Source organism: Melanotaenia boesemani, chromosome 19 (genome assembly GCF_017639745.1).
Source record: "Melanotaenia boesemani isolate fMelBoe1 chromosome 19, fMelBoe1.pri, whole genome shotgun sequence".
Taxonomy (NCBI): Eukaryota; Metazoa; Chordata; class Actinopteri; order Atheriniformes; family Melanotaeniidae; genus Melanotaenia; species Melanotaenia boesemani.
The window spans coordinates 2,112,076-2,124,295 of NC_055700.1; the positions used below are offsets into that span (position 1 = coordinate 2,112,076).

The 12,220-nt window shown below is 45.2% G+C and overlaps 1 long non-coding RNA gene and 1 pseudogene across 1 annotated transcript; one reads left to right on the plus strand and one right to left on the minus strand.

The window, feature by feature from the left end:
* The window catches only part of LOC121630455, a 55,190-nt pseudogene extending 43,858 nt beyond the window's left edge, over positions 1–11,332 (plus strand).
* LOC121630456 lies at positions 3,003–12,006 on the minus strand. The gene is made up of 4 exons (XR_006008530.1): positions 11,338–12,006; positions 9,347–9,352; positions 7,294–7,295; positions 3,003–3,015 (listed from the first exon to the last, which is right to left on the minus strand). It is a non-coding gene; the product is annotated as an uncharacterized LOC121630456 (long non-coding RNA).
* Positions 12,007–12,220: the final 214 nt, after the last annotated feature.

A 12,220-nucleotide genomic window follows, 5' to 3' on the forward strand; every position in this document is an offset into this window, starting at 1 on the left:
CGATTTTAATTAAGAAAATGTTAAAAATGATTGGATTCATAGAGAAAATAAATTTATAACACAAATAAGTGTACAAATATTTAAATTATTTTATGTGATAATTATTAGTTTTTTATTGTGCATGCCAAGGCTCTGCCTCACCTGCCTTCCACATATCATGTTTATGGAGCCCAAAAAAGCGTTTAAAACCAGGTCTAGTAATAAATAACTGGGGGACATTAAAATCTGCAACAATGTTTTAAATATTCATAGTTAGAAAAAAACAGAAAATCTACAAATCATTATTCATCCAGTCAGTTCTGGTTCAGGTCCCGTGGTTTAGTGAGGCCGGTTCTGGTTCAGGTCTTATGGTTTAGGGAGGCCAGTTCTGGTTCAGGGTCCTGTGGTTTAGTCAGTCCGGTTCTGGTCAGGTCCCGTGGTTTAGTCAGGCCGGTTGTGTTCAGGTCTTATGGTTTAGTCAGTCGGTTCTGGTTCAGGTCCCGTGGTTTAGTGAGGCTGGTTCTGGTTCAGGTCTTATGGTTTAGTCAGTCCGGTTCTGGTTCAGGTCCCGTGGTTTAGTCAGGCCGGTTGTGGTTTCAGGTCTTATGGTTTAGTCAGGTCGGTTTGGGTTCAGGTCCCGTGGTTTAGTGAGGGCCGGTTCTGGTTCAGGTCTTATGGTTTGGTGAGGCCAGTTCTGGTTCAGGTCCCGTGGTTTAGTCAGGCCAGTTCTGGTTCAGATCCCGTGGTTTAGTCAGGCCGGTTCTGGTTCAGGTCTTATGGTTTAGTCAGGCTGGTTCTGGTTCAGGTGTTATGGTTTAGTGAGGCCGGTTCTGGTTCAGGTCTTATGGTTTAGTGAGGCCGGTTCTGGTTCAGGTCTTGTGGTTTAGTTGATGGCCGGCTCTGGTTCAGGTCCCGTGGTTTAGTCAGGCCGGTTCTGGTTCAGGTCTTGTGATTTAGTTGAGGTCGGTTCTGGTTCAGGTCTTATGGTTTAGTGAGGCTGGTTCTGGTTCAGGTCTGATGGTTTAGTGAGGGTCGGTTTCTGGTTCAGGTCCCGTGGTTTAGTCAGGTCGGTCTGGTTCAGGTCTTATGGTTTAGTGAGGTCGGTTCTGGTTCAGGTCCCCGTGGTTTAGTCAGGCTGGTTCTGGTTCAGGTCTTATGGTTTAGTGAGGTCGGTTCTGGTTCAGGTCCGGTGGTTTAGTCAGGCCGGTTCTGGTTCAGGTCTTATGGTTTAGTGAGGTCGGTTCTAGTTCAGGTCTTATGGTTTAGTGAGGCCAGTTCTGGTTCAGGTCTTATGGTTTAGTGAGGCCGGTTCTGGTTCAGGTCTTGTGGTTTAGTGAGGCCGGTTCTGGTTCAGGTCTTATGGTTTAGTGAGGCCAGTTCTGGTTCAAGTCTTATGGTTTAGTGAGGCTGGTTCTGGTTCAGGTCTTGTGGTTTAGTGAGGCCGGTTCTGGTTCAGGTCTGATGGTTTAGTGAGGCCGGTTCTGGTTCAGGTCTTGTGGTTTAGTGAGGCCGGTTCTGGTTCAGGTCTTGTGGTTTAGTGAGGCCGGGTTCTGGTTCAGGTCTTGTGGTTTAGTGAGGCCGGTTCTGGTTCAGGTCTTGTGGTTTAGTGAGGCCGGTTCTGGTTCAGGTCTTGTGGTTTAGTGAGGCTGGTTCTGGTTCAGGTCTTATGGTTTAGTGAGGCCGGTTTCTGGTTCAGGTCTTGTGGTTTAGTGAGGCTGGTCTGGTTCAGGTCTTGTGGTTTAGTGAGGCCGGTTCTGGTTCAGGTCTGATGGTTTAGTGAGGCCGGTTCTGGTTTCAGGTCTTGTGTTTAGTGAGGCCGGTTCTGGTTCAGGTCTTGTGGTTTAGTGAGGCCGGTTCTGGTTTCAGGTCTTGTGGTTTAATGAGGCCGGTTTCTGGTTCAGGTTTAGATTAAACGTTCATTAACATGTTGATATGTTAAAATTATTGTAGTGCATTACTGTGTTATTACATCCAGGGACCGAGGTCTCAGCAGGCTTTGAGCAAAGTTTTTACCACAAAACAAAGCGACAGGCCTCAGAAACTGCGGTTAGGTAATGACTAAACTTAACATTTCTTCCACAGAAAATGTCATCTTTTGAGTTTTATAACAATAAATATTCTTTAACTCAGAAGTTTCAGAAAGAGAAGAATCAGACAGGGATGACACTGATCCTGGGTTTGATGTGTTAAACAGATCGGGGAAACACGATGAGGCCTTGGATGGTGCTCAAACACATCCATGACACCAACATGCGAGCCCGGGGAGAGCCGGAGAAAGTCTTCACGGTGAGTACCCGCCGGCCCCGCTCTGCTGCAGTGGGATCAGCAGGTGATAGCTCAGTGCGCCCCCTGCAGGTGAACAGGATAAAAGTCCCCAAGCAGCTGGACGAGCTGGTGGAGATGCAAGAGTGAGTCCGCCAACCCGGCGCTCAAGGTCCTCTTCAAAATCAAGGCCGAGCTCAGAGGAGTATGATGCTGCTTTACCTTTGCATGGCTTGGTTTTTATGTTGGCTCTGATTTAAATCCAGTAAACTTCTTTTTCCTTCCTCCCATAGATCTGGCTGACTTTTATGAGGTGTTTTAACTACCCAGTGAAAGATAACACAATGAAACTGGCTGCAGTCTGGTTCACTTTGTCTTTTGGGTAAGAAACGATCTAAATGTTTCCTCCAGCTCTTCTTCTTCTACACTTCTTGATCATGTTGAATGATGCTGCTGACTGCCCCGGGTGATACTCGCACGGTCCCACTTCCTTTGAATAATTTTTTTAATCTTATCTCATGTTTATGAGCTTTTAAAGGTATGTTGTTTAATTGATTCCACATCTCAAAAACAGAAAAAAATGGTGAAGATTATGTAATTTTTCTGACCCACCTTGTTTTTGTTTTATCAGCATTTATGCTGCTTACATGAAAACCACATTATTCTAAATAACAATCCTCATTTACCTGAAACATATATCTGGGTTTTAAACCCTTGAAATCCACCAGATCTCCTCAGGTACCATCCTCTATCATCATCAGTGTCTTGGGAATGCTAGTGTGTAGCTCTGTGGGGTACATTGTGAGGGATAGCTTACCCTTTAGGTGATCTACAGAAGTTTTTTCTAGGCATTTTTTCAAACCTTGCCTCAACTTTTGCTCTGGCATCTAAAAACTATCCTCTAAAATTTTGCAGAACCTTTTTTCATCGCTCATGTTAGGCTGCAGGCTTCTGATCTGATGAGCATCATGTAGATTTTTATTAAGTTGCTCTGATCATGGCCTCCTATCACCACCTGCTGCTGTTTCCCAATCAGCCTCACTGCCTCCAGGTTCCTGATGACTCTCATTCTGGTAAAACTGGTTCCCTCCAACCCTCCTCCCAGTTTCCCAGTAAGACTGCTGCAGTATTCTAATTAGTTAAATTGGACCTTGTTTTTGCCTCCATGTATTTGGCTCCTGTCCCAAACTCTGATGTGACTGTAGTGTTTAATATTCAGGTCTTTGAATATTAAACTTTATTTAACCTAGTGGGTTCCCAACTGGGGTCCAGGTCCCCCCAAGGGGTCCCCAAAAGAGCACAGGGGTCCCCTGAGGCTTTGAAACATTAGAGCCGTTGTGATTAATGTCCAAAATTGTCCCCATTTTAATGAATAAAAGTAAGGCTGTATGTTGTTCATTGCTCAACCAGAACACATTATTTATGGTGAGAATCTCACTTTTGAAAAGCCTAAAACCAGCACAGGTGGAGCAGGGGGTCCATTTCAGTATGCATGAAGGGGGTCCCCGAGGAAAAAAGGTTGGGAACCACTGATTTAAACCAACCATCTACTGCACTGGAAGTGAAATTATAAGTTACTTTAGAGGTCAGCATGGATGGGATATCTTTGTATTCATCATGAATTTTGGTTGTAGCCCTCTAAAATTACATTTCCTTTTGCGATGTTCTGACTTTGAATCCATTAAAGCTCATCTTCTATCAAACTTGTTATTCAGGCTGAGACGTCATCCATTAATCATTCATTTATGTGGAGTGAATCAAAATCCATGTTTTGTTACATTTTACACATTTACACAGACTAACTGGGAGTTTTTGCTCTGTGTTTTGGTTGTGAAAGGAATTAAAGGATCTTTAAAGTGAAACAGCATTTCTCAAGGTGAGCCTTCATCACAGATCACATGACCTGTCTGCAGGTACTACGGGCTGTCCGTGTGGTTCCCCGACGTCATTAAGCACCTCCAGGCCGACGAGTACGCCTCCAGAGTGAAGATTCACAACAACGAGCGCATCGAAGACTTCACCTTCAACTTCACCCTGGAGAACCAGATCCACAGGAGCGGGGTCTTTCTGAATGACAGGTAAGCCGACTGAAACCAGGTCCAGTGCTTGTTGACCCTCCGTCCTGTCCTCTCCACCCCCAACCGGTCCAGCTGTCCTGGTTTCTACTTCTGCAGGAGGTTTTTCCTCCCGTCCACTGTCTCCCGTATAGATTCTAACTGACCTACAGTGTCTGCAGGGTTGACATGACTATGTCGTGAATGTGTGCTGTGTAAATAAAGCTGAATTGAATTGCAGTGTAACTGTGATTCAGACCTGTGGAAGGTGCTCGTCAGATTGTTTGTAATTCCCACAAACAGCCACTGCAGGTAAAATAAATCCCACCTCCTTTATCTGCTCCTGCAGCAGGAAATTAAAAGGCTTATCGCTCTCATTCCCTCTCACGTCCTGCATCCTCTTCCTCCTGGTTACGAGTCTCATTTACAAAAGGCCAGATGCTTCGATGTGCCGTTTTCATTATTTTATTATTCTGTTATTTATTTCTTATGTATTATTGTTGCAGTCCAGCAGGAGACCTATTATTAGTATGAGAAAAGGATAATTCACAGAGGCTGTGCAGAGCAACAGACGCTGGATAAATGTGTAACTGGTGGAGAACTTAAAGGTTTTTCTGTTGTTGGAAAACTTTCACCTCATTTACTTCAAGGAGTAGTTATAAGATAAATGAAGACAGATTAAGAACAATGACCTGTAAATTAGTTTGTTTTTTTTTGCAAACTAAAAGAAAACAACAGAGTTGAGCAGAGTGCTAAAACAACACAGGACAGAAAAAGACGATAAAGATAGAAATTATTATGACAAAACATCAAAATGAGATCCCTGCAGAGGTGCTACGGTGGACTCGCCGTGGGCGCCACGCAGGGACAAAACTTTGAGAAAATAAGAGGCTCTTTAGGCCTGTTCTCCCCTCCATCATCATGGGTCCATCTTCCCAACAAGATGGACGAGCTGGCGGCTCACGGGACATCAGCGGGAGTGCAGAGAGAGTAGCGTCCTCCTGCACTTTTAAAAAGCAACCGTGCAACAGAGACATTGAACTGTTGGCGGTTAGCATGAGGCCATATTATCTGCTACAGGAGATGTTATTGTGATAGCAGTGTACGTGCCTCCCTCTGCTAATGCCTCTGACACTCTGCTTGTGGTCACTAGCAGGCTTCAGACTCAGCACCTACAGACCCTCTTCCTCATCTCTGGGGACTTCAGTCATGCCTCTCCATCATCTGTTCTGCCAACATACACACAGTACATCACCTGTCCCACCAGAGACAATAAAATACTGGACATCATATCCTACATCTCCAGCCTGCACATAAACCCGTTGTACACAGGCAGGCTGTGGTCCAACATACAGTGAGGAGGTGGACAGCTGAGATCAATGAGGCTCTTAGGGACCGCTTCAACACCACTGTGTGGACGGAGTTCTGCAACCCACATGGGGAGGACATTAATGCCATCACAGACTGCATAAACTTCTGTTTTGAGAACACTGTTCCCTCCAGGGCGGTGTGGAGCTTCGCCAACAAGCCGTGGATTTCCCCCGATATTAAAGCTCTCCTGAACCAGAAGAAGAGAGCTTTCAGACCAGGGAACAAGGAGGAGCTGAGGATGGAGAGGGGAAGGCCAGTTACAAGAGGAAGATGGAGGAGCAGCTGCAGCAGCAGAACATCAGAGGGATGTGGAGAAACCTGAAAACTATCCCAGGCTTCAAAATGCCCCACCCACAGGCTGAGGGGGAGCTGACCTGGGCCGTCAATCTGCATCTGCACCCACTCCTCCCCCCACGCAGCTGCATTCAAAGACCTTGACACCTGGACTACCCCCCACAGCCTTTCACACCTCTGGCTCATTCTGCCATCAAAGCCCTCCACATCCCCTGAAGTCCTGGCAGAGGAACTGTGTGGAGTTATGGAGCAGGTCTTCAACCCGAGCCTCAAGCTGAAGGTGGTACCACGTCTCTGGAAGACCTCCTGTGTGGTACTAGTGCCAAAGACCTCTCATGCCAGAGAACTCAGCAGCTACAGGCCAGTGGCTCTCACGTTCCATCTGATGACACTTTAAAGACTGATCCTTGAACACCTTCACTCCACCGTGGGACTCTCCATGGATCCACTGCATTTTGCCTACCGGCCTGGCATCGGAGAGGAAGACGCGGTTATCTTCCTGCTACACCGTGTTCTGGCTCACCTGGAGAAGCCCGGCAGTACTGCGAGAATTACATTTGATTTCTCCAGTGCCTTCAACACCATCCAGCTGGTGCTCCTAGAAGCCAAACTGGAGAGGGCTGGGGTGGACCTTCATCTGGCAGACTGGATTCTGGACTATCTCACAAACCAGCCCCAGTTTGACTGTGTATCTGAACTGCTGACCTGCAGCGTAGATGCCCCCTGGGGGACGGTCTTGGCCCTGTTCCTCTTTCCCCTCTACACTGCAGACTTCAGACACATGACGGACAGCCGCAGAAATTCTTAGGCGACTCTGCGATTGTCAGACTGATCACTGAGGATGACGACGTAGAGTACAGAGGACTGGTTGCAGACCTCTGTAATATACTTAAGATACTTAAATATTTCAAGTATTGAAAAGACTTAAAATGCTAAAGGATGATGTCATTTTTAAAGGTACAAAGAACTTGTATATAAGTTTGTAATGATCTGTCATTGAAAAATGCGAAGTGATGCGCTGCCACCCACCCTTTCTTGGAAAGACTAAACCTTTTGGTGGAAACTGCTTTTATACCCAATCCTGAAACCCTTACCTGTCACCAGTTTATTCTAAAGCAGTTTTATAAATGTTTCTGTAACTTTTCTGTCTTTTGCAATGACAAAATGTTCCAGCTTTTCTGGAAATGGTTTGTAAGCACATTTACAGCAGCAGTTTAGTTGCATCGAGTGAAAACAGTGACTCTGCATTTCGGTAAAATCACTTGCTGAACACAACGAAGTAATTCTTCATCAGCAGCTCTGCTGTCAGGAGAATGTAAGAAATCTCTCTGACTTCTTCACTCTTCTTATCCTGTGCACCTCCATCTCCTTCCAGGTTTATCAGCATGAAGATAAAGTCGGTCACGTTCATCGACTCGTCTTTCCTCAACTGCTATTTTGAAGATGTCTCATCTGTTGGATCCTTTTTCAAAAACTGCACCTTTGTGGACTCTTTCTTCTACAACACAGGTAATGTTCCCACAAAGTCCTGTAATACTCAGGTGTCTTCACATAAGTCTCACTCAGTCTGTCAGTTCATTCAATCAAAGACTCAAAGACCTTTCTAAACCACCAGTCACATATTTAACAAAAGGATGAGAAAACACACAGAGTCCTGCATGTCATGATTTATTTGACACTAATGTGGAAAATATTTAAGTATTATCTAATTCTACCTGCAGATGAAGTTCATTATCTCTTGATAATGAGCTGCAGCTAAAACTGCTGGTTTAATCTAAAGTGGAGCCATTTTGGAGGTGAGAAAAACACAGACTGGAAAGAAAAGGAAAAGCAGGAGAGGCATGAAATGATCAGAGAGAAGTGGAGCTGAATCACAGCTTGTGGGGAAAACATTTCCCTCCAGCACTCAGGAAAGGACTGAACATGGAAGCAGGGAGGGCACGCAGGTTAGCTTGGTAACGCCTCATGGGAAATGAAGTCTCTTTGCTCCCAGCATCGTGTCTCCAGAGTGGAAGATAAAAAGTAATGAGAGAGACAGTGAAAAGAGGAGTGTGTTTACAGCTGGAAGTGTTTCCTCGCTGCTGCAGGTGTTCATTCAGAAACACAGCCCACAACATTTATCATCAATTATATGAAAACATTGCAGGCCGGGCTCTGAATTGTTTTCCAACTTTCAGCATCACCTTCAAAATTACACAGGCCTGTGAAAAGAAAATATAATACCTGAAATCATCTATTCTGTTACTCTGTTATATTTTAAGCCACTTCATGATGGAAGCATCTTTTATGCAGTAATATATATCAGAGATGTAGCTTAGCAATATCTCTGAATCAGTTTCAGATGGTCACATTCTCTCACAAAGCCGATCTGGTCTAGAACCTCCACTGATGCATATCTGTCCGTTTTAACTGCCCTCCCTGTCTGTCACATTTTCAGATAGTGATGATACCAAATTAACAAATTCGAGGGTGATCAACAGCTCCTTCCACCACAACAAGACGGGCTGTCAGATGACGTTCGATGATGACTACAGCGCCTACTGGGTCTACTTTGTCAACTTCCTGGGAACGTTGGCTGTGCTGCCAGGAAACATCGTCTCTGCTCTCCTCATGGACAAGATAGGCCGTCTCAGCATGTTAGGTAAGACGTAACGTTCTCTCTGGTGTCTGCAGACCTGCTCCCTTTGGTTGGGATATAAATAGCATCATGTCCTTTGGAAGAATGCCTCCATGTTTGTGATGTTGGCCTCTGCGTCTGCAGTGGTCTGCAGGTTATTCATGGCCAAGATGTTAAAAGATGTGTGGTACGGTGTCCCTGCAGGAGGCTCCATGGTGCTGTCAGGCATCAGTTGCTTCTTCCTTTGGTTTGGCACCAGCGAGTCTATGATGATCTTCATGCTGTGTCTCTACAATGGCCTCAGCTATCTCAGCCTGGAACTCCTGGAATGTGGTCACCGCTGAGTTGTACCCAACAGACAGGAGGTGAGCACAGAAAGGATTTCTGGAGAAAAGAAAAACTGATCTTCTTCAGAATAAAGAATAAGTTGTTCAAATCTCAGAAAAAAGGGAAGTATTTTGGCATTTTGAACCATGAAACTCAGTAGCTAAACACAGCTAAACATACACTCACCGTCCACTTTTTCAGCTCCACCAGTTCAACTTCCTGTTAACATAAATATCCAACCAGCCAATCACAAGGCAGCATGGAGCCATGTAGACATGGTTGTTGGTCTGAGTATTTACTGGGATTTTCACACAACCATCTCCAGGGTTTCCAGAGATGGTCTGAAGAAGAGAAAATATCCAGTTGTTGATGTCAGAGGTCAGAGGAGAATGAGCAGACTGGGTGGAGATGATAGAAAGACAACAGGAAGTCCAATCAGCACTGGTTCCTACCAAGATCTGCAGAACATCATCTCTGAACACACCAACACGTCCAGCCTTGAAGCAGATGGACTACAGCACAGAAGACACACCGGGTGTCTCCTGCCAGCTAAGAACAGGAAACTGAGGCTACAATTCACACACACTCACCAACACTGGACAATAGAAGATGGAGAAACGTTGCTGGTCTGATGAGTCTCATTTCAGCTCCACATTCAGATGCTAGACTCAGAATCTGCTGGAAACATCATGAAAACATGGATCCATCCTGCCTTGGATCAACGCTTCAGGCTGCTGCTGGTGTAATGGTGGGGGGAGATTTTCTTGGTCCACTTTGGGCCCCCTTAGTACCAACGTGTCCTGGTTTAACCAGCACAGCCTACCTGAGTATATTGTTGCTGACCATGTCCATCCCTTTATGACCACAGTGGAGCATCTTCTGATGCTACTTCCAGCAGGATGCAGCCGACAAACCTGCAGTAACTGTATGATGCTGCATGTCAATATGTAGAAAACCTCTGAGGAAGGTTTCCACCACCTGCTTCCATCTATCACACCAGGATTAAAAAGGTCCGACCCGGTACTAGAAGGTGGAGCTGATGAAGAGGAGGACCCAGTACTAGATGGTGGTCCTGATGAAGAGGACGACCTGGTACTAGATGGTGGTCCAGATAATGTGGAGGGAGAATGTATGTTTTCTGGATATTACATCATGTAATTTGACCTACATATATTTACAGTGAAATAAAATGAGAGCTTCTACTTTATACTTTATACTCAAAAACATTTGAATGAGTGAACTAAATGAGCAGTGAACTTCCGGTGTGTTGTCTCCCCTGTGATCCAGAAGTAAGTAAGATGTTCATTCTGTCCATTCTAACCATTTATTTCTTGTGGTCTTTGTCTTCAGGGGAACAGGATTTGGCTTCTGTAACGCCATGTGTAAGCTGGCGGCAGTGCTGGGAAACCTGATCTTTGGATCTCTGGTTGGAATCACCAAGGCTATCCCCATCCTGCTGGCATCCTCTGTGCTGGTGGGCGGTGGGCTGGTGGGGCTCCGGCTGCCAGACACACGGGCCAACGTCCTCATGTAAACCTCAGCACCTACCAGGTTTTTACTCAGAATCCTGAATAATGATTCTTTTATTTAGAATATAGCCAAAATAATGATTGCTGTCTTCATTCTTATAAAAAATTATTTATTTATCACAAATGATGCTAAAAATAATCATACAAGTCCTTGTTATTCTTAAGCTTCTGAGTAAAAAACCTGGGAAAGTAACAGTAAATGCAGTTTTATACCAGTGGAGCTGTGGATGTACAGAGAGCTTCAAAGCTTGCAATGCACCAGTCGACAGCTACTGAAACTGATGCTCTTGCAGAAATTTGTAGGAAAAGGCTGATTTTCTAAGAAAAGTCATGAAGAGATAAAGCTCTGTAAATCAACAGCTAGATATCATGAGCTGTTTCTCACATGCTAGACATAAACGCAATGTGCCAAAAAACTGTAAAGAGGCTTCCACTTCAACCAACCTCCCCCTTTCAGAGCCTTCATAGATCCCACGCTGTGTCCGGCTTCAGATTAAACATGCCCTTTCTTTCTTTTTCTTTTTCTTGTTTTAGTCTATTGCAGATCTTTAGTTTAGCTTAAGTAGCAGTTAGCTACCGAACAACTCTCTTCTACTTCGACATGGTTTGGCTCAGTTTGTTTTCAGTGTTCATCTCTAATGAGACACCCAGTGAGTTTTTCTGCAACCACCTCCTCTGAAGCTCACAGTCACATGTTTATTCAGTCTGCTTCCAAACAGACCTGCTTTTGTTTTATGGCAGCTTGTGTTTCATCAGTAGTAATTTAAAGTGGGATGCAGGAAATTGGCCCCCACATTCTTCAAATCTATCAACAACACCATCAAACATTTGTGCTGCTTAAAGTTTTATTTGAAAACTATTGATAAAAGTTCAAGGTTCAAGGTCAACCAGCCCACTACTTTACCAGAAAAGTGACGTTCCTTGTCCATAGAGCTGGCTTCTGCAGCCAGGGATCGGACTGCCAAGGCCCTACTTCACCTGAGCCCCACAGACTCTCTCACAGGTAGTAAGTCCATAGGGAGGGGGGCCTATGTCACCCCAGGTTTGTCTGGCCTATGGGAACAGGCCTGGCCACCAAGCGCTCGCCCCCATGACCCATATTCACGGCTGGCTCTGGAGGGGGGGCCCTGGTGGCCAGTGGCCAGGCAAGGGAAGCAAGAATCCAACATCTTTTTGCATCATAGGGGTTTATTTAGCTGCACTTTGTCTGGTTCCTCACCTGTTGCCATGGGTGACCCTACCAGGAGCATAAATGCCCAGACAACATAGTTCCTAGGATCACTAGGACACACAAACCCCTCCACCATGATAAGGTGGCAGCTCAGGGAGGGGTAAAATAAGGAGCTAAAACATCTTCTTCTTCATTATATTCAGCTTTGTTGATAATGAAATTTTAACCCGTTGAAGAGGCTGCAAAAGACAAATTCAGCTAGTCTGATTTGTTGGTACCAACAAACGCAACAGCACAAACATTTGTCACCATTTTTTCTTTTATATGGATGATAGGGGGGAGGGGTGGTTGACCATTTGACCTAAAATAGAAGCAGCACAAACAGCACGTTTTATCCTCCATAACATCAGCATTTTTTCTACAGCTTTCAGATAGTTTACAGAACGGTGTGCTTCCCTCTGGTTCAAGTACGTATGTTCTCTCCATGGATGGGTTATCTCCCGCTTCCTCCCACAGTCCTGGCTGACCCTGGTGCTGGGCGCTCTAAATTCTCCCTAGGAATGGTTGCTTGACTGTATTGCCCTTTAAATTTGGATTGGCAACTGGGATTGGCTCC